This window comes from Hemiscyllium ocellatum, chromosome 17, assembly GCF_020745735.1.
Source record: "Hemiscyllium ocellatum isolate sHemOce1 chromosome 17, sHemOce1.pat.X.cur, whole genome shotgun sequence".
In the NCBI taxonomy this organism is placed as follows: domain Eukaryota; kingdom Metazoa; phylum Chordata; class Chondrichthyes; order Orectolobiformes; family Hemiscylliidae; genus Hemiscyllium; species Hemiscyllium ocellatum.
Window position 1 is genome coordinate 74123841 of NC_083417.1, and position 23127 is coordinate 74146967.

A 23127-nucleotide genomic window follows, 5' to 3' on the forward strand; every position below is an offset into this window, starting at 1 on the left:
TTGCCTGGCCCCTTTTTGCCATATTTTCTATTGACCTTCTTTCACGGTCTGATTCAGATGTCTCTCTTGTGGGATTCGTACCAGATGCCCAAAGAAGTGGACCAAACCGGGACACGAGACCGCTCCTCAATTGGGAACGGGATGCGTCTTCCCAGTGTCCAGGGCCAGCCACTCCCCCCGGCGATGGAAGAACATCCCGGACGAGCCCCCAATTGTGAGAAACAAAGCTCACTCACTTCAATAATTTCAGTCCGAGACAAGGTCTGAATCAGTAGTGTCATTTATTTTACTCTTGCAAGAGAGTGCGATGTCCACTGACTATCAGGCAGGGACACACACACACTGAATTCAACTAATACATGATATTTATGTAATTTGGTTCCTATTTTTTCATCTCATTGCTCCTCCCCGTTTACATCTTCCACTTCTCTAAGACCGGCACCCATTACTCCTGTTTATCTCTTGCCTTATCCGGCCTTGTCTGTGACAAAATGCTTATTTCTGGCCTCAAGGCCGTTTGACCACATCCTGCTGTGGCCCGTTGTTAGGTATTATCCTTTCTTCACCATTATCTACTCCCTCCATCTGTGCTTTCCCCAACCATACTGATTGTTATGACCTTTTAATTGGGGTTTGTTCCTGTGTTTCTGCAAAAGTGGGAAACAGATGCTTATAACTACTGTTTGTACAAGCATATCTGGCTTAACCTACATCCTCACAGCACCTTATCTATTTGTCTGTAACATCTACCATTGTTTTGCAGTCACGTTTCATTCTTGCATACAAGTTTAGCTAATACAAAAACAATTATGTATTTCCTCCACATAGTTTGCATTCTTGTTGACTTAGCTCTTAGTTGAAACAATTATACACTGGTGTGAGTTCATTTACCTTGCATAAGTAATGATAATTGCAGAAGTGACACTACTTTACCTATATCCCACAGTAACTATTACTGTGTAATTGTTCCAAACTAGTAACATTCATAAACACACTGCTTGGCAAAAAGGCAAATTCAGGCACAGATTCTCACATGTTGTTCTCCAATCCAGGAAGAAAAAACATGTAGAGAAAAGTCAGACAGTAGTACAAAGGAGACATTCACTGAAGCTTCCAATTCTCATGATACTGATGGTACTGAAAAACCAAAACTCAGAAATCCTAATCTGCGAAAGTTGGCCACACCTATTCAGACTCCACTTAAAAAAAGACCCAAGGCCTCCCAGGCCGTCTACTCTCATGGTTCTGGTAGTCTGTGCTGCGTCTCTGCCTTACAAGCTCTCTTAAAACAAAAACAGGACAAAATAACTTCTTAAAGTCACAGCATCATCACACAACACGTCACCTGGTGTCGACATAGGCACCAGAAAATACAACGGCAGAAACAGCCCTGTCACCCATGAAAAATCCTCTTTACTAACCTCTGGAGACCAGTACTAAAATGGGAGAGATGCCTCAGACTAGTTAAGCAACATAGTCGCACTCACAGAATTATACTTTACAGATAATGTTCCAGACATCACCAGCACAATCCCTGGATATTTCCTGTCCCAGTGAAAGGGCAGACCTAACAGAGGTGGCGGCACAGAGGTACACAGTCAAGAGAGTGTTTCCCTGGAAGACCTCAACATTGACTCTGGACCCCATGAAACGTCACGGCTTCAGGTTAAATATGGACAAGGAAACCTCCTGCTATCACGTATTGTCCTCCATTGCTGATGAATCAGCACTTCTCCAAATTGACCAACATTCGGAGGAATCACAGAGGGTAGTAATATGGGGATTTCAAAGTCAAATTGGTTGGATTCTCAAGGACATAGCTGCTAGACTGGGTCCGTGGCAGGTGATGAAGGAATCAATAAAAGGGTAAGACATATTCAACACCATCCTTACCAATTTGCCAGCTGCAGGTGAATCAGTCCATGACTGTATCATAAAGAATGTTCACTGCATAGTCCTCGTGGAGACAATGTCCCACTTTCACATTAAGAATATGTTTGATTGTGTTGTGTGGCCTTATCACTGTACTAACTGGGACAGACTTCAAATACATCGAGCAACTTGAGACCGGACATCCATCAGACGCTGTGGGACATTAACAGCAGTAGAATTATACTCCAGCATAATCTGCAACCTCATGGCCTGACATATCCCCTACTCATCCATTAAAACTAAGCCAGGAGATCAATCCTGACTCAATGAGGCCATGCCCGGATCAGTGTCAAAGAGTGTGGTGCTGGAAAAGCCGGTCAGGCAGCATCCAAGGAGCAGGAGAATCGATGTTTCTGGCATAAGCCCTTCATCATGAATGAGGCTTGTAGGTTGAGGAGGCTGAGAGATAAATGGGAGGGGAGTGGGGCTTGGGGGAAAAGTAGCTGAGAATGCAACAGGGAGATGGAAGTGGGGGATAATGGTGAAAGGTTGGAGAGGAGGGTGGAGCAGATAGGTAGGAAAGAAGACAGACAGGTAGGACCTTCAAGAGGACAGTGTTGAGTTGGAAGGTTGGGACTGGGATAAGGTGGGGGGGAAGGGAAAAGGGGAAACTGGTGAAATCCACATTGATTCCGTGTGTTTGGAGGGTCCCAAGGCGGAAGGTGAGGTTTTCTTCCTCCAGACATCGGGGCGTTAGGGTTTTGTGATGGAGGAGGCCGAGGACCTGCATGTCTTTGGCAGAGTGGGAGGGGGAGTTAAAGTGTTCAACCACAGGGTGGTGGTGTTGGTTAGTGTTGTTAGCTTGATCAGTGAACTTTCATATCTCTTAAGTGATCGAAAGAGAAGGTAAAGCTCGTGTAGTTTAATATCCAAAGGAAAGTCACTGACAAAAAGCATACAGACCTCCTCTTCACTGTTGTTAGCGTCTTCACCTTTCGTGCACATAACTGGGGAGCTGATTGAATCCATTGGATCAGGCTGTAAAAGGGCGGGTGGTGGTCTGAAGGTGTGCTGTGAATGGAGAAACTTTAGAGATGATGTTAACTGCTGAAGGTATCTTTGCATTTCCTCTCTCATTCCTCCCTTGCCAAGGTGGCTATCAGTATGAAGACAGTCACATATTTCACTACACTAAATTGAGTCTGCCTATTTCAACATTCTCAGTCGTCATGAAGTCTGTTACTCTGTTCACTATTTATGACATTATCAAGGTTTATACAATCCATAAACATCTCAGTTGTACTGCCTAAACAATTCAGTCATTTATAAACAAAAATCAGTGGTCCTAAAATCAAACCCTCAGGGGACCCCATTCAGGGTATTCAAAAATTATTTTCCTTTGACAAATTAATACTTGGCTAATGTGAAAGCTGTCAGTAAAAGTATTTCACAGTTCCCGATTTCTAACTAAGATTTTCTTTAACTTCTGTTACAATTGATTTTGTGCTTAGTTGTAATAAAGTTTAATTTCAAGTCTTCTACTTTCCTGATCATTTAAGCAAGGCTTTACCAGCAGTATTCACATGTTGATTTTTCCTTGAAGATCAATTGTTTTTTTGGCTGCTGTACCTTAAAGCAGTCCTTCCAGCTGAGAATCATTCAAATGGTACTGATAGACCATTTCTGGACTCATTGCATTGTGTCCTGTCTGAAATTGCAGTAAGCACGAAAACAATCAAGTTCTTGTAACATCCCACACAGAAAGATCTCCAATTCTAAAATGTTGGAAACAATTGATAGAAATAGTATATTTTACATAAAATATAAATCAATACACAAATATTTCAGTTTTTTTTTACCAAGTACTAATATCTAATAGTGTTGTGTAAACTTAGAGAGAACAGAAATGAATTGTCACTGAATAAAACAAAGCAATGTATGCATATTTCCTAAACAGCTGCAATTTAAATTGACATCTATGAACTGAAACTTAAAATGACAATAAAAACAGAATAAAATGAAATATTCCAGGTATTATTAGTATTGGTAACAAAGCATCAGGTGTACACACTTGGCCAAATGGAGTGACCCTTTTGACACAGAGTGCGAACACCCATGTGTCTTCCATTTCGTTTTCTGGGTCGGGGCATCCCCCTGTAAACGCTGCACACTGACAATGTTTAGTATGCCTCTTGTTTTTGATCAGTTCAGTGCTTACTGGTTGACAGAGGGCAGCACATTTGAATATGGTCAATTGCTTGGGGTGGAGAAAGGCTTTGAGGAGATTTTGGACAGAGGTGAGTTCTGATTAGGTGTCCCTGAGGAGGTCAGAAATCCGCATTGTGACCATAGTGGGTCATTGGTGTCATTATTTTGAAACATTATTGGCAGACCTGACATGTTAGGAGGTACCTCCATTTTATTCCCACTTGATAGTCCAGCTTGGTGTTTCAACTCCGATTCCTTATTTTGTTTTTCCTTTCTCAAGTTTTCCTGTTTTCTTTTATTCATATTATAATCCTCACACTGACTCTTCAGCACCTCCCAAGACATCAGGTTTTCCTCATTATCACACACACTAATCCCTCTTTGACGTGCGTTATTCTCCTAGCTGGCCTGTCTACGTTTGTTCATTATCTCCTCAGCAGTCTTTCTACACGCAGATATTTAAGTTTCCAATTAGTCCCCATATTACGTTTCCAAATTGCCTCCTCTACTTTTAAACATTTATCTATGCCCCAAGGTCTTCCTATCGGTCAAATTTCATTTGCCAATTTTTTATTTAAACAGCCTGATAGGCGCCTGAACCATTCCTCATTTTGGGGGGTCATCCCGGCATAACCGATGCAAGGGGGTTCCAACACCCAACTTATCCAACAACTGCCCATTTTTAAAGTCTCAAGTTCCTAAATTATCTTTACATACTAGTCCAGTGTCCTCAGTCACCACATCCACTTCAGGGTCCTGAACCTTGCATGGGGGATTTCCCCTCTTAACAATCAGTCTAAGGCAGGATGATCGAAACAGACACAGTAGTTATCTTTTATGCACTATGTTCCCAGACCTCAAACTTCATTATTAGAGGACTCTAACCTCCTTGACCAAGAACTTATAGTTCTGAAAGCAAACCCATTGGTGTGCAAATTACCTTAGAGATTGCATCACTACAGAGTGCTAGGGGACCAGGGGTCGACTGAGTGATTGGTTAGTGAGAGAGATCAAGGTGAATCTTTCCAAGTGGGCCCATCCGTTTCATGTTACCATTACACAGGCAATCACTTTCTCAGTCTAAATGGAAAGTCTGAGTATGTTGAAATCCCACTGCTTCCACCAAGCGTTAGGTTCTTTTTCTTAAGATTCTTACACACTTGATACAACTCAGGCAACTGACTGTGTGGAGTTTGCACGTTCTCCCCGTGTCTGCGTGGGTTTCCACCGGGTGCTCCGGTTTCCTCCCACAGTCCAAAGATGTGCGGGTCAGGTGAATTGGCCATGCTAAATTGCCCGTTGTGTTAGGTAAGGGGTAAATGTAGGGGTATGGGTGGGTTGCGCTTCGGCGGATCGGTGTGGACTTGTTGGGCTGAAGGGCCCGTTTCCACACTGTAAGTAATCTAATCTAATCTAATCTAATCTAATCTAATCTAATCTAATCTAATCTAACTGCAATATACCATCTTCTGTGAACAGCCAAAATTTATTATGCAAGTACAAGCTTTTGGAAGAGCCCTTAACACTCTTCGCAATGCTTGCGAAACACATCAAGTGAAACTCTCTGAACAAGGGAATAGTTCTCCCTTTTACTTCACTGTCAGTACTACCCACAAGACACCTCCTGCCACTCCCCCATAGTCACATTGACACAATGTAGTGATTTAATTATTTCCAAAAACAATGTAACTACATTAATGCTGAATTGCAGGAGATGGCTATGTAAACTTTTACATTCTGCAAGACAGAGAAACACACCACCCTCCAACCAGGACATCCAATTTCTTGCAGGTCAGCATAACAAATTAGTCCTTTAACATGTCAGAAGAACTGAGTGGATGATCCATCTCAACCTCCTCCAGTGGTCCCCAGCATCACAGGTTCCAGTCTTCAGCAGATTTGATTCACTCTATCTGATAACAAGAAACAGCTGGAGGTACTTGATACTTCAAAGGCTAAGGGGCCTGACAACATTCTGGCAGTAGCATTCAAGTCTTGCACTCCAGAACCTTCCACTCACCTAGCCAAGCTATTCTAGTGCAATTTCGACCCTGGTACCTCCCTGACAATGTGAAAAATTACCCAGGCATGTCCTGCTACTCAAAAGTATGACAAATCCATCCCGACCAACAACTGCCCTACTGGTCTAGTATCGATTATCAGTAAAGTGAAGGAAGGTGTCATCAATAGTACTATAAAGCAGCACCCGCTCAGCAATAACCTGCTCGAAAAAAAAAACGAAGGCCACTTAGCTTCTGGCCTCACTGCAGTCTTGGCTCAAACTGAATTCCAGAGGTGAGATAAGAGTGACAGACCTTGACATCAAGGGCATAATTGACTTAGTGTGATCTCGAGGAGTCCTCACAAAACTGGAATCAATGGGAATTATGGGCAGACTCTCCATTGGTTGGAGTCAAACTTGGTACAAAGGTATATAGTTTTGGTTATTGGAGATCAGTCATCTCAGCTTCAGGACATCTCTGCAGGAATTCCACAGGGACGTGTCCTCAGCCCAATCATCTTCAGCTGCTTCGTCATTGACCTTTCCTCTGTCATAAGTTCAGCAGTGGGAATGTTCGCTAATGATTTCACAATGTCCAGTACCATTTACAATTCCTTAGATACTGAAGCAATCTATGTTCAAATGCAAGAAAACCTGGACAACCTTCAAGCTTGGATTGACAAATGGCAAGTAACACGTGTGCAAACAAATGCTAGGCAATCACCAGCTCCAATCAGAGATGAGCTGACCACCGTCCCTTGACATTCGTAAACACTACCATCATTGAATGCCCCACTATCAACATCCTGGGGGTTATCAATGATCAGAAACTGACTGCACTTGCTATATAAATATAGTGGCTGCAAAAGCAGGTCAGAAACTAGAAATATTGCAATGAATAACTCACCTCCTGATTCCCTAAAGCCTGTCTACAAGTCAGGAAGGTGATGGAATAGTCCACATTTTCTTGAAAGGGTACAGCTGCAACAACACTAAAGCAGTTTGAGACCAACAAGGATAAAGCAGCTCAGTTGATTGGCACCACATCCACATGAATCCACTTCCACTACCACCGATACTCATCACTGATCATTGGACAGCATCTTACAAACCTACAACTACTTGCATCTTGAAAGACAAGGCAGCAGATACGTGGAACGCCTGGAAGTTCCCCTCCAATCACTCACTATCCTTGGAAATATATCCCGCTTCTTCCCTGTTACTTGGTCAAAATCCTGGAATTCCCTCCCGAATGACATTGTGGGTCAACCCACAGACATGGACTGCAGCAGTTCAAGAAAGCAGCTCACCACCACCTTCTCAAGGGTATCTCGACAAATGTAATTATTGCTCGCCAGCAAGTTACACTAAGTTCTAAGACTGAATAAAGAAAAGGGTTTAGATCAGAATATATCATCACAGTGGAACTGTAAAGCTAAAAAAATTAACTTTTCAAATACTTAACGTACAGATTAATTAAATCAAACAGAAGTGATTGGGCAGATCATGTTTCTGCATGAACTGCTGTTATTGGTGACCACATTTTCATGAAATGTTGCTGCACGTGGGAACTTCAGCTCAGAGTTGATGAGCTGGAGACTGAGCTGTGGACACTGTCACACGTCAGGGAGAACTGAGTTATCTGGACACTGTTTCAGGTGGTAGTTACACTCCTTAGATTTATTATCTCAAATTTGATCCGTGGTCACTAAAAGGAAGGTGTGTGACGGTGAGTGGGGCAGGTTTGTGGATCTGGGATTTTCCTTTTGTTAGGGTACCTCAAACTGTGCACTTATCCAATATGTACAAGTGTTGCTGCTGATGTAGACAAGAGCAGAGAGAATGATAGAACAGACCAAAGCACTGCTGTGTAGAATATTATTCAAATGGCAGGAGAAAAGAGAAACATAATAATCATAGTGCAAGTGAGACATACATGGTACCATGGTTGGGGGAATTAGATACTGTTCTCAGCAGCAAGTACAGAGAATCCAAGGACTGTGAGGCTACTTGGTGCCAATGTTAAAGGAGTTTAGGAGGAATTTGGGGGGGAACAGAGGGTTCCAGTTCTTATCATCCACTATATGCCAGTAACATCTCTAGAACTGAGAGAGAAATTCTGCTGAGAGATCATAAGCGTCATGTCGGTTAAATTATTAAACATAATCACAAAGGTAATAATCTCCAGATTATTAATCCATTACATGCAAATTGACATAGGGTACGTAAGACTAGTAGGGCAAATGTGCGGCTTACAGATTGATCAGCCAGAAATGGATTATAATTCATGTGTGGTGGCACTAGCATTGGGGAAAAAGTGTTCCATTGAGAAGAGCTTCATAAAGTCATAGAAGACAGGAAAAGGCTCTTTGGCTACGATTCTAATCCCATTTTCCAGCACTTAGCCCATAGTCTGGTTTGCCTTGGCAATGCAAGTGCACATCTAAATACTTCTTAAATGGTTTTCTGTCTCCACTACCCTTATAGGCAGTGACTTCTAGATTCCCATCGCACCCCTGGTAAAAGATTTCCTCTCATCCTTTTGAAACTTTCTGCCCTAAACCTTAAATCCATAACGCAGGTCATTGATCCCCATCAAGGGGAAAGGTTTCTTCCTATCAACCCTATCTATGCCCCTCATAATTTTATGTATTTCAATCATGTCCCCTCTCTTCTGCTCGAAAGAAAACTACCCTGGCCGGTTTAGTCTCTCTTCATAACTTAAACTCTCCAGCACAGGCAACTTTCTGGTAAATCTTCTTTCCAGTGCTATCATATCCTTCCAATTATACGGATTCCAGAACTGCACACAATACTCTAGGTACGGACTAATTTACAGAGTTCTAGAACAAAGTCCCAGCTCTTCTCCATGCCTCGACAGCCACTTTATCTGCCTGTTCTGATACCTTAAGAAACCAGTAGATATGCACACCAACATCCCTCTGATCTTCATGTGAATTATGCAGGGAACAGTGTCCTGAAGAATGAGGGACTAATGCTGTAGCTAAGGCTTTAAACTCAAAACTGTAACCTGGGGACGGCGGGTGTTGCGATAAGTTGAAAGCAAATTTTAAAAATATAAGAAAAATGAGGGACCAGAGGTGTGGGGTTGTGAAAATGTCAATAAAAAACTTAATAGCAAAAAATATACACAGAAGAATTAGCTTTAAAATAAGTCATAATGATAAAAATATCTGATTGTATGCAGCAGTAATAATAGGTACTTAAAACCAAATATACGAATATTATTTGATAGACGTGGGTGTAGGCTGATCTATGCAAGGAGCGTGATATCCAAGAGTATTCAACCCTCTCATAGCACTGGCAGGAAGGAACAGCAGCGTGTCATCGGGATGGTTCAGGTCAGCGCGCAGGCAGGAAGACACCAGGTCGTGAGGAGGGGGCGGAGACAGTCACCCATGGGCGTGGTCAGTAACCAAGGGGGTGGAGCCGGCATCGAGACGGGGGCCGGTAATTGGGGGCGGGGCAGTAATTAAGGGGCGGAGACAGACTCCCATGGGGCGTGGTCGGTAACCAAGGAGGGTGGAGCCGGCATCGGGACGGGGGCCGGTAATTGGGGGGGCGGGGCAGTAATTAAGGGGCGGAGAAAGAAGTCGGTGGGCGGAGACAGTCACCAATGGGGTGGAGTCGAGAATGAAGAGACAGGGGCCAGTGATAGGGGGCGGAGCCTGAGCGGAGGGGGCGGGGAAAGTTGCCCGGAGCCGAGTTGGCAGCTCCGGTCGGTCCGTGTGTGGAGCGGAATTTCGGAGAGGAGATCGTTTTCGGTGCTGGAGTTTAGGTAAACCCGCCTGGCTGCTGAGTCACCTGGCGCTGCGCTCCACCGAGTTAGAGTCAGAGTCAGAGTCAGGGTTAGGGTCGGGGCCCCGGCTCTGGGCCCGGGCCCGGGCCCGGAGGAGAGCAGTTCCCGGGTTCGCCTCTCTCCCTCTCCCCGGCCCCTCACTGTGGTTTGGATGTGCACGGCTTTGACTCTTGAAGGTGTCTCTGGCACTGGCTGCCAGTCGCTTGCCCTGAGGCGTTTTGTGCTGTGGGTTGTGAGCAGGTATTGACTTGTCCCTGCGGTATAAAATCAACATGATTGATGTAGCAAATGGATGTAAATATCTGATAGCACAACCTCTGTCTGCTTTGCTGGAGGAGAGGCATGTGTTGATACTGAAAGGAAAGCGTGCAGCGGAAGTTGATCATATTCCCTGACTTTTCGACAGTCGCCCACACACTGGATGTATTGCATTCAACAGGTCAGCGGTAAATCTTCCCGAGGGATCGGCGACCCTGGGGCGCTGGGAGAGCAAAAGTTGGTTGCTGATCTGAACCAGCTGGTGCAGTGAAAATGCAGTTTTTTTAAGATTGGATTCCATACAGTATGGAAACAGGCCCTTCGGCCCAGCAAGTCCACACCAACCCTCCGAAGAGAATTCACCCAGACCCATTTCTCTGCATTTCCCTCTGACTATTGCACCTAACTCACGGGGCAATTTACAATGGTCAATCCCCCCTAACCTGCACATCTGTGTGATTGTAGGAGGAAACTAGAGCACCCGGAGGAAACCCATACAGACGCGGGGAGAATGTGCAAACTCCAGACAGTCACCCAGGGTTGGAATCAAACCTGGGTCCCTGGCGCTGTGAGGCAGTAGTGCTAACCACGGAGTCACTGTGCCGCCCACATCGGCTGGCAGTTGTTGCTGTCAGAGAGAGCAGTGCATTCTTGTAGTCTGCAAGAATGCAGCTGTCTAAGTAATGTGGGGTCTGAAATCATTCTTGCCGGATTAGGAACTGAGTTTAGGAGCAGCATCCCACTGGGAGGATTTCAGGAGTATTTGCCCAGCAACATGCTGGGCAAGAGAATAAGAAAACTGGAGCAATGAGTAAATTGCTCACTCATTGGTGCAAAAAGACAGCAATAAGATTTTGGGCATAAATAGGCAATTTAGCCCATTGAGTGCTCCACCATACAGTAAGATTATGACTGATCTGATGATCTTCAACCCTACTTTCCTGCCTTAGCACCATCACCATAGATTCCCTTACTGATGAAAATTTTGTCTCCCTTAGCCTTGAACCTGCTTATCAATCCAGTCCTGACAGCCCTCTATGCTAAATAACTCCAGAGACAACTGAGCCCTAAATGTGTGAACGTGTGCTGAGATATGTTTTGGCTCTTGATTCTTTCATTAGAGGAAACAACCTCACTATACATATACCCCCTCTATTTTCCTAAGAGTCTTGTATATTTCAATAAGTTCACTTGTCATTCTCGTAAACCTAAGTACAAACCCAGCAGACTCGACTTCTTGTAAAATCCCTCCATATTTTGGTGGCATAGTGGCTCAGTAGTTACAACTTACTGCCTCCCAGCACCAGGGACCCAGGCTCAAGTCCACCCTTGGGCGACTATGTGGAGTTTACATATTCTCTCTGTGTCTGTGTTGGTTGCCTCCACGTGCTCTGGTTTTCTCCCACAGTCCAAAGGTGTGCAGGCTAGGTGGATTGACCTTACTAAATTGCTTATAGTGTTCAGAGATATGCAGGCTAGGTGGATTACCCACAGGAAATGCAGGAATTGGGGAGCGGAGTGGTTCTGGTGAGCTCTCTTTGGAGGGCTGTTATGGGTTTGATGGGCTGAATGGCCTGCTTCTGCACTTCTATGATGGGACCAACCAATTGAACCTTCTTTGGATTGCCACCAATGCCATTATATGTTTGCTTAGGTAAGGAGACCAAAAATGGCTACAGTTTTCTATCTGTGATCTGACTAGTGCCTTCTGCAGTTTTAACAAGATCTGAAAATGTGTTACTGGAAAAGCGCAGCAGGTCAGGCAGTATCCAAGGAGCAGGAGAATCGATGTTTCAAGCATGAGCCCTTCTTCAGGAATGAGGAAAGTGTGCCAAGCAGGCTAAGATAAAAGGTAGGGAGGAGAGACTTGGGGGAAGGGCGTTGGAAATGCAATAAGTGGAAGGAGGTTAAGGTGAGGGTGATAGGCCGGAGTGGGGTGGGGGCGGAGAGGTCAGAAAGACGACTGCAGGTTAGGAAGGTGGTGCTGAGTTTGAAGGTTGGGACTCAGACAAGGTAGGGTGAGGGGAAATGAGGAAACTGGAGAAAGCTGAGTTCATCCCTTGTTGTTGGAGGGTTCCTAGGCGGAAGATGAGGCGCTCTTCCTCCAGCTGTCATGTTGCTATGGTCTGGCGATGGTGGAGTGAGAGGGGGAACTGAAGTGTTGAGCCACGGGGTGGTTGGGTTGGTTGGTCTGGGTATCCCAGAGGTCTTCTCTGAAACGTTCCGCAAGTAAGTATCATCTGTTGTCATTTCTGCCATCTCCAAACGGACCCCACCACCAGGGATATGTTTCCCTCCCCTCTCCTGTCAGCGTTTCAAAAAGACCACTCCCTCCGTGACTCCCTCGACAGGTCCACACCCCCCACCAACCCAGCCTCCACTCTTGGCACCTTTCCCTGCAAGAAATGCAAAACCTGCGCCCATACTCCCCCCCCCCCCCCCCCCCCCCCCCCCGCCCTTACTTCCTTCCAAAGCCCCAAGGGATCCTTCCATATCTGCCACAAATTCACCTGCACCTCCAAACAGATCATTTACTGCATCTGCTGCACACAATGTGGCCTCCTCTATATTGGGGAGACAGGCCGCCTACTTGCGGGACGTTTCAGAGAACACCTCTGGGACACCCGGACCAACCAGCCCAACCACCCCGTGGCTCAACACTTCAATTCCCCCTCCCACTCTGCCAAGGACATGCAGGTCCTTGGACTCCTCCATCGCCAGACCATAGCAACACGACAGCTGGAGGAAGAGCACCACATCTTCCGCCTAGGAACCCTTCAACCACAAGGGATGAACTCAGATTTCTCCAGTTTCCTCATTTCCCCTTCCCTCACCTTGTCTCAGTCCCAACCTTCGAACTCAGCACCACCTTCCTAACCTGCAATCGTCTTCCTGACCTCTCCACCCCCATTCCAGCCTATCACCCTCACCTTAACCTCCTTCCACCTATCGCATTTCCAACGCCCCTCCCCCAAGTCCCTCCTCCCTACCTTTTATCTTAGCCTGCTTGGCACACTTTCCTCATTCCTGAAGAAGGGCTCATGCCTGAAACATCGATACTCCTGCTCCTTGGATGCTGCCTGACCTGCTGCGCTTTTCCAGCAGCATATTTTCAGCTCTGATCTCCAGCATCTGCAGTCCTCATTTTCTCCTTCTAACAAGATCTCCCTATTTTATACTGTGTTCTCTTTTGAAATATTTACCTTACCTATTATCTTTTGAACTTGGGTGCTAGTTTTTTGTGATTCAAGCAATAAGAACCCCAACTTCGATGTAGAATCATGGAGTCATAGAGATGTACAGCACAGAAACAGACACTTTGGTCAAACTCGTCCCATACTGACGAGATATCCCAACTCAATCCAGTCCCACGTGCCAGCACCCTGCCCAAATACCTCCAAACCCTTCATATTCACAGATCCATCCAGATGCCTTTTAAATGTTGCAATTGTACGAGCCTCTACCACTTCCTCTGGCAACACATTCCATATACGCACCACCCTCTGCGTGAAAATGTTGTCCCTTAAATCCCTTTTATATCTTTCCCCTCTTACTCTAAACCTATGCCTTCCAGTTCTGGACTCTCCGTCCCTGGGGAAAGTCTTTCTCTATTTATTCTATCCATGCCTCTTGTGATTTTATAAACCTCTATAAGATTACTCTCAGCCTCTGATGCTCCAGGGAAAACAGCCCCAGCCTATTTAACCTCTCCTATAGCTCAAATCCTCCAACCCTGGCAGCATCCTTGTAAATCTTTGCTGAACTCTTTCAAATTTCACAACATCCTTCTGATAGGAAGGAGACCAGAATTGCACGCAATATTCCAATAGTGGCCTAACCAATACAGCTGCAACATAACCTCCCAACTCCTGTACTCAATACTCTGCAACATAACCTCCCAACTCCTGTACTCAATACTCTGACCAATAAAGGAAAGCATACCTTCACTATCCTATTCATCTGTGACTCCACTTTCAAAGAGCTATGAATCTGCACTCCAAGGGCTATTTGTTCAACCACACAACCTAGGACCTTACCATTCAGTGTATAAATCCTGCTCTGATTTGTTTTCTCAAAATGCAGCACCTCACATTTATCTGAATTAAACTCCATCTGCAACTTCTCAGTGCATTGGCCCATCTGGTCAAGATCCTGTTGTATTCTGAGGTAATCTTCGCTGTCCACTACACCCTCAATTTTGGTGTCATCTGCAAACTTATTAACCGTACCTCCTACGTTCATATCCAAATCGTTTATATTTAAGTGACGAAAAGTAGAGGGCCCAGCACTGATCCTTGTGACACTCCACTGGTCACAGGCCTCCAGTCTGAAAAATAACCCTCCCTCACCACCCTCTTGTCTTCTACCTTTGAGCCAGTTCTGTATCCAAATGGCTAGTTCTCCCTGTATTCCATGAGATCTAACCTTGCTAATCAGTCTCCCATGGGGAGCCTTACTGAAGTCCATATAAATCACGTCTACCACTCTGCCCTCATCAGTCCTCTTTGTTACTTCTTCAAAAAATTTAATCAAGTTTGTGAGACATGATTTTCCACGCACAAAGCCATGTTGACTATCACTAATCAGTTCTTGCCTTTCCAAATATGTGTACATCCTGTCCCTCAGGATTCCCTCCAACAACTTGCCCACACCACTGACGCCAGGCTCACTGGTCTATAGTACCCTGACTTGTCCTTAACACCTTTCTTAAATAATGGTAATGTTGCGGCAGCATGGTAAAAGAGATGGGGGCGTGCCATTGCTAATCAGGGATAGTATCACAGCTGCAGAAAGGGAGGCCATTGAGGTGGGTTTGTCTGTGAAATCAGTATGAGTGGAAGTCAGAAACACGAAGGCTTTATTGGGTGTTTTCTATAGATCAAACCCCCCCCCAAAAAAAATTTACAGCTGACTTTTGAAAAGTGCAAAAGTAACAGAGTTGTTGTCATGGGTGACTTGAACATAGAATATAACAGCACAGGTCCTTAGGCTCTCGATGCTATGCTGGCCTTTTGTCCTACTCTCAGATCAAACTAATCAAACATGCCCTTCATCGTACTAACTTCCGTGTGCCTATCCAATGTCGCTAATGTCTCTGACTCTACTACCACTGCTCACAGTGAATTCCACACACCCACCATTCTCTGTGTAAAGAATCTACCTCTGACATCTCCCCTAAACCTTCCTCCAGTCACCTTAAAATTATACCCCCTTATGATAGCCATTTCTGCCATGGGAAAAAGTCACTGGCAATCCACTATATCGATACCTCTCAACATCTTGTCACTGTTATCAAGTCACCTCTCATCCTTCTTTGCTCCAAAGAGTAATGCCCCAGCTCCCTCAACCTTTCTTCATAAGACATGCCTTCCAGTCCAAGCAATATCCTGGTAAATCTCTACATCTTTCCTATAATGTGGTGCAGAACTGAGCACAATATTCCAAGTGTGGTCTAACCAGGGGTCGAGAGAGCTGCAGCATAACCTCACTGCTCTTAAACTCAATCCCCCTGTTAATGAAAGCCAATACACCATATGCCACCTTAACAACCCAATCAACTTGAGTGGCAACTTTGAGGGGTCCAAGCACATGGACCCCAAGAGCCCTTTGTTCTTCCACACTGCTAACAATCCTGCCTTTAATCCTGTATTCTTCATTCAAATTCAACTTTCCAGAGTGATTGATTGACACTTGTCCAGGTTGAACTCCATCTGCCACTTATCAATCCTGTTCTATATCTTGTTGCTTGTTGCAACCTACAACAGCCCTCCATGCTATCCACCACTCCAAGAACCTTTGTGTCATCGGTAAAACATAATAACCCCCCTCCCCCTTCCACTTCCTCATCCAAGTCATTTATGAAAATTGCAAAGAGCAGAGGCCCAGAACAGTTCCATGCAGAACATGACTGGTCACAGAGTTCCAGGCTGAATTCTTTCCATCTACCACCACCTTCTGTCTTTTATGGGCCAGCCAATTCTCTATCCATGTGGACAGGTTTCCCTGTATCCTAGGCCTCCTTACTTTCTGAATATGCCTGCCGTGTGTTACCTTATCAAATGCTTTACTAAAATCCATGTTCACCAAATTCACCCTGCAACCCTGCCTCGTGTATTGTTACATCCTCAAAGAATTGAATAAGATTTGTGAGGCACAACCTGCCCTGCACAAAGCTATGCCGACTATCTCTAATCAAACTATGGTTTTCCAAATGATCATAAATCCTGTCTGTCAGAATCCTCTCCAATACCATTGACCCAAGGCTGACTGGTCTGTAATTCCCAGGATAATCTCTATAACCCTTTCTTGAACAAGGGAATAACATTTGCCACCCTCCAATCATCAGGCATTACTCCAGTGGAGAGTGAGGATGCAAAGGTCTTTGGTAAAGGCCCAGCAATCTCTTCCCTCACTTCCTGTAGTAACCTCGGTTATGTCCCGTCTCGTGCAAGGAATTTATCTTTCCTTAGGTTTTTGAAAATTTTCAGCACATCCTCCTTCTTAACATTGTGTTCTAGCATATAGGTCTGTTTCACACTGTCCTTAGAAACGTCATGGTTCCTCTCAGTAGTGAATACTGAAGCCATGTATTTGTTAAGGACCTCCCCTACTTCCTCTGATGCTGACTTCAGATACAAGTTCCTACCCTCATTCTGGCCATCCACTTGTTCCTCACATAAGTGTAGAATACGTTAGGGTTTTATTTAATACTACCTGCAAAAGCTTTCATGCTCCCTTCTAGCTCTCCTAAGTCCATTCTTGAGGTCCTTCCTGGCTACCTTGTAACCATCTAGAGCCCTGTTTGATCCTTTCCTTCTGAACCTTAAGTAAGCTTCCTTCTTTTTGTTAATTAGATGTTTAGCGTTCCTTCACCCTACCATCCTTTCCTTGCCTCATTGGGACAGACCTATCCAGCATTATCAGCAAGTGCTTCCTGAACAGCCTCCACATTTCTGTTGTGAATTTTCCTGAGAACATCTGTTCCCAATTTAGGTGCTCCAGTTCCTGTCTAATAGCATTGTAATTCTCCCTTCCCCAACTAAATACTTTCCCATACTGTCTACTCCTATCCCCCTCTATGAGTATAGTAATGGTTGGGGAATTTTGATCACTCCCACCCAAATGCTCTCCCATTGAGAGATCTGACACCTGGCATGCTTCGTTGCCAAGCACCAAATCCAATATGGCCTTCCCTCTACTTGACCTTTCTACATATTGTGTCAGAAACCCTTCCTGGACACACCTGATTAAAACTGCACCATTCAAACTATTTGAACTAAGCAGGTTCCAATTAATGGCAACAGCCCTGTTATTTCTGCACATTTCCAAAATCTGCTTCCCATTCTGCTCTTCCATGTCTCAGTTGCTACGGGGAGCCTGTAGAAAACTTCCAATAAAGTGACTGCTCCTTTCCTATTTCTGACTTCCACACAAGCTGATGTTGATTAGAACTCCTTGGTTCAAATAGTTTGGATGGAGCAAACTTTGTCAGGTGTGTCGAGGAAAGACTCCTGCCTCAACATGTTGATAGGCCGACCAGAGGGCAGGCCATATTGGGTTTGGTGTTAGACAATGAACCAGGCCAGTTGTCAGATCTCTCAGTGGGAGAGCATTTTGCTAATAGTGATCACAATTCCCTGACCTTTACTATATTCATGGAGAGGGTTACGAGCAGACAGAATAGGAAAGTAGTTAATTGTGGGAGGGGGAATTACAATGCTATTAGGCAGGAACAGATGTTGTCATGAACATGCATGACAGAAATGTGAAGGCTGTTCAGGGAGCACTTGTTGATAATGCTGGATTGGTTTGACCTACTGAGGCAAGAAGGTTTGGTAGGGTGAAGAAACCTTGGGTGACCAGGCATGTCAAACATTCCTGATGAAGAGCTTGTGCTTGAAATGTCGACTCTCCTGCTCCTGGGATGCTGCCTGACTGACTGTGCTTTTCAAGCACCACGCTTGTTGACTCTGATCTCCATAGAACATAGAACAATACAGCGCAGAGCAGGCCCTTCAGCCCTCGATGTTGCGCCGACCTGTGAACTATTCTCAGTTCATCCCCCTACACTCTCCCATCATCATCCATGTGCTTATCCAAGGATTGTTTAAATCTCCCTAATGAGTTACCTACATTAGCAGGTAGGGCATTCCATGCCCTTACCACTCTCTGTGTAAAGAACTTGCCTCTGACATCTGTCTTAAATCTATCACCCCTCAATTTGTAGTTGTGCCCTCTCGTACAAGCCGACGACATCATCCTAGGAAAAAGACTTTCCCTGTCTACCCTATCTAATCCTCTGATCACCTTATATGTCTCTATCAAATCCCCTCTTAGCCACTGCCTTTCCATTGAGAACAGACCCAAGTCTCTCAGCCTTTCCTCATAAGACCTTCCCTCCAGACCAGGCAACATCCTGGTAAATCTCCTCTGCACCTTTTCCAATGCTTCCACATCATTCCTGTAATGGGGCGACCAGAAGTGTACACAATATTCCAAGTGTGGCCGCACCAGTGTTTTGTATAGTTGCAGCATGATATTGCGGTTCCGGAACTCAATCCCACTACCAATGAAACCTAACACACCGTATGCCTTCTTAACAGCACTATCCACCTGGGTGGCAGCTTTCAGGGATCTATGCACATGGACTCCAAGATCCCTCTGCACATCCACACTACCAAGAATCTTTCCATTGACCCATTACTCTGCCTTCTTGTTGTTCTTCCCAAAGTGCATCACCTCACATTTAGCTGCATTGAACTCCATTTGCCACCTCTCAGCCCAATTCTGCAGTTTATCCAAGTCCCCCTGCAACCTGTAACATTATACCAAACTGTCCACTGTTCCACTCTCTGGATACAGAATTGGCTGGCCAAAGAAGACAGCGAGAGGTAGTAGAAGGAAAATATTCTGCCTGGAAGTCTGTGGTGAGTGGTGTTCCACAGGGCTCTGTCCTTGGGCCTCTATTGTTTGTAATTTTTATTAATGACTTGGATGAGGGGATTGAAGGATGGGTCAGCAAGTTTGCAGATGACACAAAGGTTGGAGGTGTCGTTGACAGTATAGAGGGCTGTTGTAGGCTGCAGCGGGACATTGACAGGATGCGGAGATGGGCTGAGAGGTGGCACATGGAGGTCAACCTGGATAAATGTGAGGTGATGCATGTTGGAAGGTCGAATTTGAAAGCTGAGTACAGGATTAAGGATAGGATTCTTGGCAGTGTGGAGGAACAGAGGGATCTTGGGGTGCAGATACATAGATCCCTTAAAATGGCCACCCAAGTGGACAGGGTTGTTAAGAAAGCATATGGTGTTTTGGCTTTCATTAACAGGGGGATTGAGTTTAAGAGTCATGAGATCTTGTTGCAGCTCTATAAAACTTTGGTTAGACCGTGTCCAGTTCTGGTCGCCCTATTATAAGAAAGATATGGATGCTTTGAGAGGGTTCAGAGGAGGTTTACCAGGATGCTGCCTGGACTAGAGGGCTGATCTTATGAGGAGAGGTTGACTGAGCCAGGACTTTTATCATTGAAGTAAAGGAGGAGGAGAGGGGACCGAATTGAGGTATACGAGATAATGAAAGGCATAGATAGTCTCTGCCTATCGACTCTATTTCCCAGGGCAGAAATGACTAACATGAGGGGTCATAGTTTTAAGCTGGTTGGAGGAAAGTATAGAGGGGATGTCAGGCGGGTTCTTTACACAGAGAGTTGTGAGAACATGGAAAGCGTTGCCAGCAGCAGTTGTGGAGGCAGGGTCATTGGGGACATTTAAGAGACTACTGGACATGCATATGGTCACAGAAATTTGAGGATCAGTGGTCGGCACAACATCATGGGCTGAAGGGCCTGTTCTGTGCTCCACTGACTTTAGTGTCGTCTGCAAATTTACTAATCCATCCACTTATGCCTGCGTCTCTGTCATTTTTATAAATGACTAACAGCAATGGTCCCAAAACAGATCCTTGTGGAATGCCACTAGTAGCCAGACTCCAGGCTGAATATTTTCCATCATCCACCACTCGCTGCCTTCTTTCAGAAAGCCAGTTTCTAATCCAAACTGCCAAATTGCCCTCCATTCCATGCCTCTGCATTTTCTCCAACAGCCTACCATGTGGAACCTTATCAAAGGCTTTACTGAAGTCCAAGTATACCATGTCAACTGCCCTACCCTCATCTGCATGCTTGGACACCTTCTCAAAAAACTCAGGTTTGAGAGCCACAACCTGCCCTTGATGAAACCATGTTGACTATCTGAAATCAAACTGTTGCTTGCTAGATGATTATAAATCTTATCTCTCATAATCCTTTCCTAAACCTTTTCTACAACATAAGGCTCACTGGTCTATAATTACCTGGGTCATCTCTACTGCCCTTGAACAAGGGCACAACATTTGCAATCCTACAGTCCTCTGGTATTAAACCTGTAGACAATGACGACTCAAATATCAAAGCCAAAGGCTCTGCTATCTCCTCCCTAGCTTCCCAGAGAATTCTCGGATAAATCCCATCCAGCTCAGGGGACTTGTCTACTTTCACTCCTTCTAAAATTGATAACACCTCTTAGTAACTAACCTCAATCCTTTCTAGTCTAATATCTCATACCTCATTCTTCTCCTATACTATATTCTCCTTTTCCTGAGTGAACAGCGATGAGAAAATGTTCATTTAGCACCTCTCCAATCTCTACTTCTTACTTCTGTCTTTGGCCCTATTCCTACCCTAATCATCCTTTTATTCCTCACATACCTATAGAAAGCTTTAGGGTTCTCTTTTATTCTATTTGCTAAAGACTGCTCGTGTCCTCTCTTTGCTGCTCTTAACTCTCTCTTTAAATCCTTTCTAGCTGATCTGTAACTCTCCATCGCCTCATCTGTACCATCTTGCCTCATCAACACATAAGCCTCCTTCTTCTGCTTAACAAGAGATGCGATTTCTGTAGTAAACTACGGTTCCCTTACCATTATCACTTCCTCCCTGCCTGACAGGGACGTACCTATTGAGGACACGAATATCTGTTCCTTAAAACAGCTCCACATTTCGATTGTCTACATCCCCTGCATTTTTCTACCCCATTCTATGCATCCCAAATTCTTGCCTAATCACATTATAATTACATTGCCCAATCGATAACTCTTGATCTGTGGCACATACCTATCCCTTTCCATCGCTAAACTAAACGTAACTGAATTATGGTCACTCTCTCCAAAGTGCTCACTTACAACTAAATCAAACACCTGGCCTGGTTCATTACCAAGAACCAGATCCAGTGTGGCCTCCCCTCTTTGGCCCTTTGACATACTGTGTCAGCACAAATTGGACAAAAACGGATCCATCCGACATACTCGAGTTATAGCAATTCAAATCGATGTTGGGGAAGTTAAAGTCCCCCATAATGGCCACCCTGTTCCTTTCACTCCTACCCAGAATAATTTTGCTAATCCTCTCATCCATTTCCCTTGAACTCTGCAGAGGCTTATAAAAAACTCCAAGCAGTGTGACCTCTTCTCTCCTGTTTCTAACCTCAGTCCACACTACCTCAGTAGACGAGTCCTCATCAAAAGTTCTCTCAGCCACCGTTATACTATCTTTGACTAACAAGGTCACACCTCCCCCTGTTTCACCACCTTGCCTGTTTTTAATGAAAGATCTAAACCCTGGAATCTGCAACATCCATTCCTCGCCCTGCTCTATCCATGTCTCCGAAATAGCCACAACATCAAAGTCCCAGGTACCTATCCATGCTGCAAGCTCACCTACCTTATTTCGGATACTTCTGGCGTTGAAGTAGACACTCTTCAAACCAGTTTGCTGTCTACCAACACATTGCTGTGACCCTGAAATCCTGTCCCTGTCCTTCCTACTCTCATCCTCCTGTGCACTGCAGCTACACCTTCGGTTCTCACCCCCGTGATGAGCTAGTTTAAACCCACCCGAATAGCACCAGCAAATTTCCCACCCAGGATATTAGTACCCCTCTGGTTCAAGTGAAGGTCGTCCTGTTTGTACAAGTCCCACCTTCCCTAGAATGAGCCCCAATTATCTAAAAACCTGAAACCCTTCCTCCTGCACCATCTTTGCAACCACGTGTTCAGCTGATGTCCCTCCCTATTCCTTGCCTCGCTGTCACGTGGCATGGGTAACAATCCAGAGATAACAACTCTGTTTGTTCTGGCTCTCAGCTTCCACCCTAGTTCCCTGAAATCCTGCCTTACATCCCTATCCCTCTTTGTACCTGTGTCATTTGTACCTACATGGACAACGACTTGAGGCTGGTCACCCTCTCCCTTCAGGACCCCAAAGATGCGATCTGAGACATCACGGACCCTAGCACCTGGGAGGCAACATACCAACCGTGAGTCTCATTCGTTCCCTACAAACCTTCTATCTGAGCCTCTAACTATTGAGTCCCCAATGACTAACACTCTCCTCTTTTCCCTCCTTCTCTTCTGTGCCACTGCTTGGCCCTGGGAAGTTGTCCCCCTCAACAGTATCCAAAATGGTATACGTGTGTTTCAGGGGATCCCTCCACTGACTTTTTTTTTCCCCTTTCGAACAGTCACCCAGCTTTCTTCGTGCCTTGGAGTAACTGCTTCCCTGTAACTCCTATCTGTCACAGCCTCTGCCTCCAGAATGATCCGAAGTTCATCCAGCTCCCGCTCCTAGTCACAAAGCAAAAAGAGACGCTTACCTGATATGTCCCTGGCCTTTAAGGTTAGAGGAGGTGGTTGGGTGCGAGGCCCTGCAGAGGTAGGGTCTCGGGTTGAGAAGACACTGACTTATATAGCAGGGTGGAAATAAAAATAAGAAGTCCCTCCTTTCCGAGAAATTTCTGCTCTCTGACTTCAAATTTAAAAGCACCAATCAGTGACTCACCGCTCCCGGCAGGGCCCTGTGCAAGCTCCCGCCCTTCGAGTTGCTGTTGCCGCTGAAAAACAGAAATGCAGTCAAGAGGAAGAAGGAAGCTTA

The 23127-nt window shown here is 45.1% G+C and overlaps 1 protein-coding gene across 4 annotated transcripts in view; it reads left to right on the forward strand.

Annotated features, from left to right (window-relative positions):
• Positions 1–9786: 9786 nt before the first annotated feature.
• Positions 9787–23127, forward strand: part of ccdc102a (coiled-coil domain containing 102A) — a 209675-nt gene continuing 196334 nt past the window's right edge. For 2 of the 4 annotated variants that reach the window (XM_060838302.1, XM_060838304.1), the window contains exons 1-2: positions 9787–9881; positions 22452–22513. The gene's annotated coding sequence lies outside the window, so the exon portion shown is untranslated. The remainder of the gene's footprint in view (positions 9882–22451; positions 22514–23127) is intronic. The other 2 variants (XM_060838303.1, XM_060838301.1) reach the window with 1 other exon arrangement.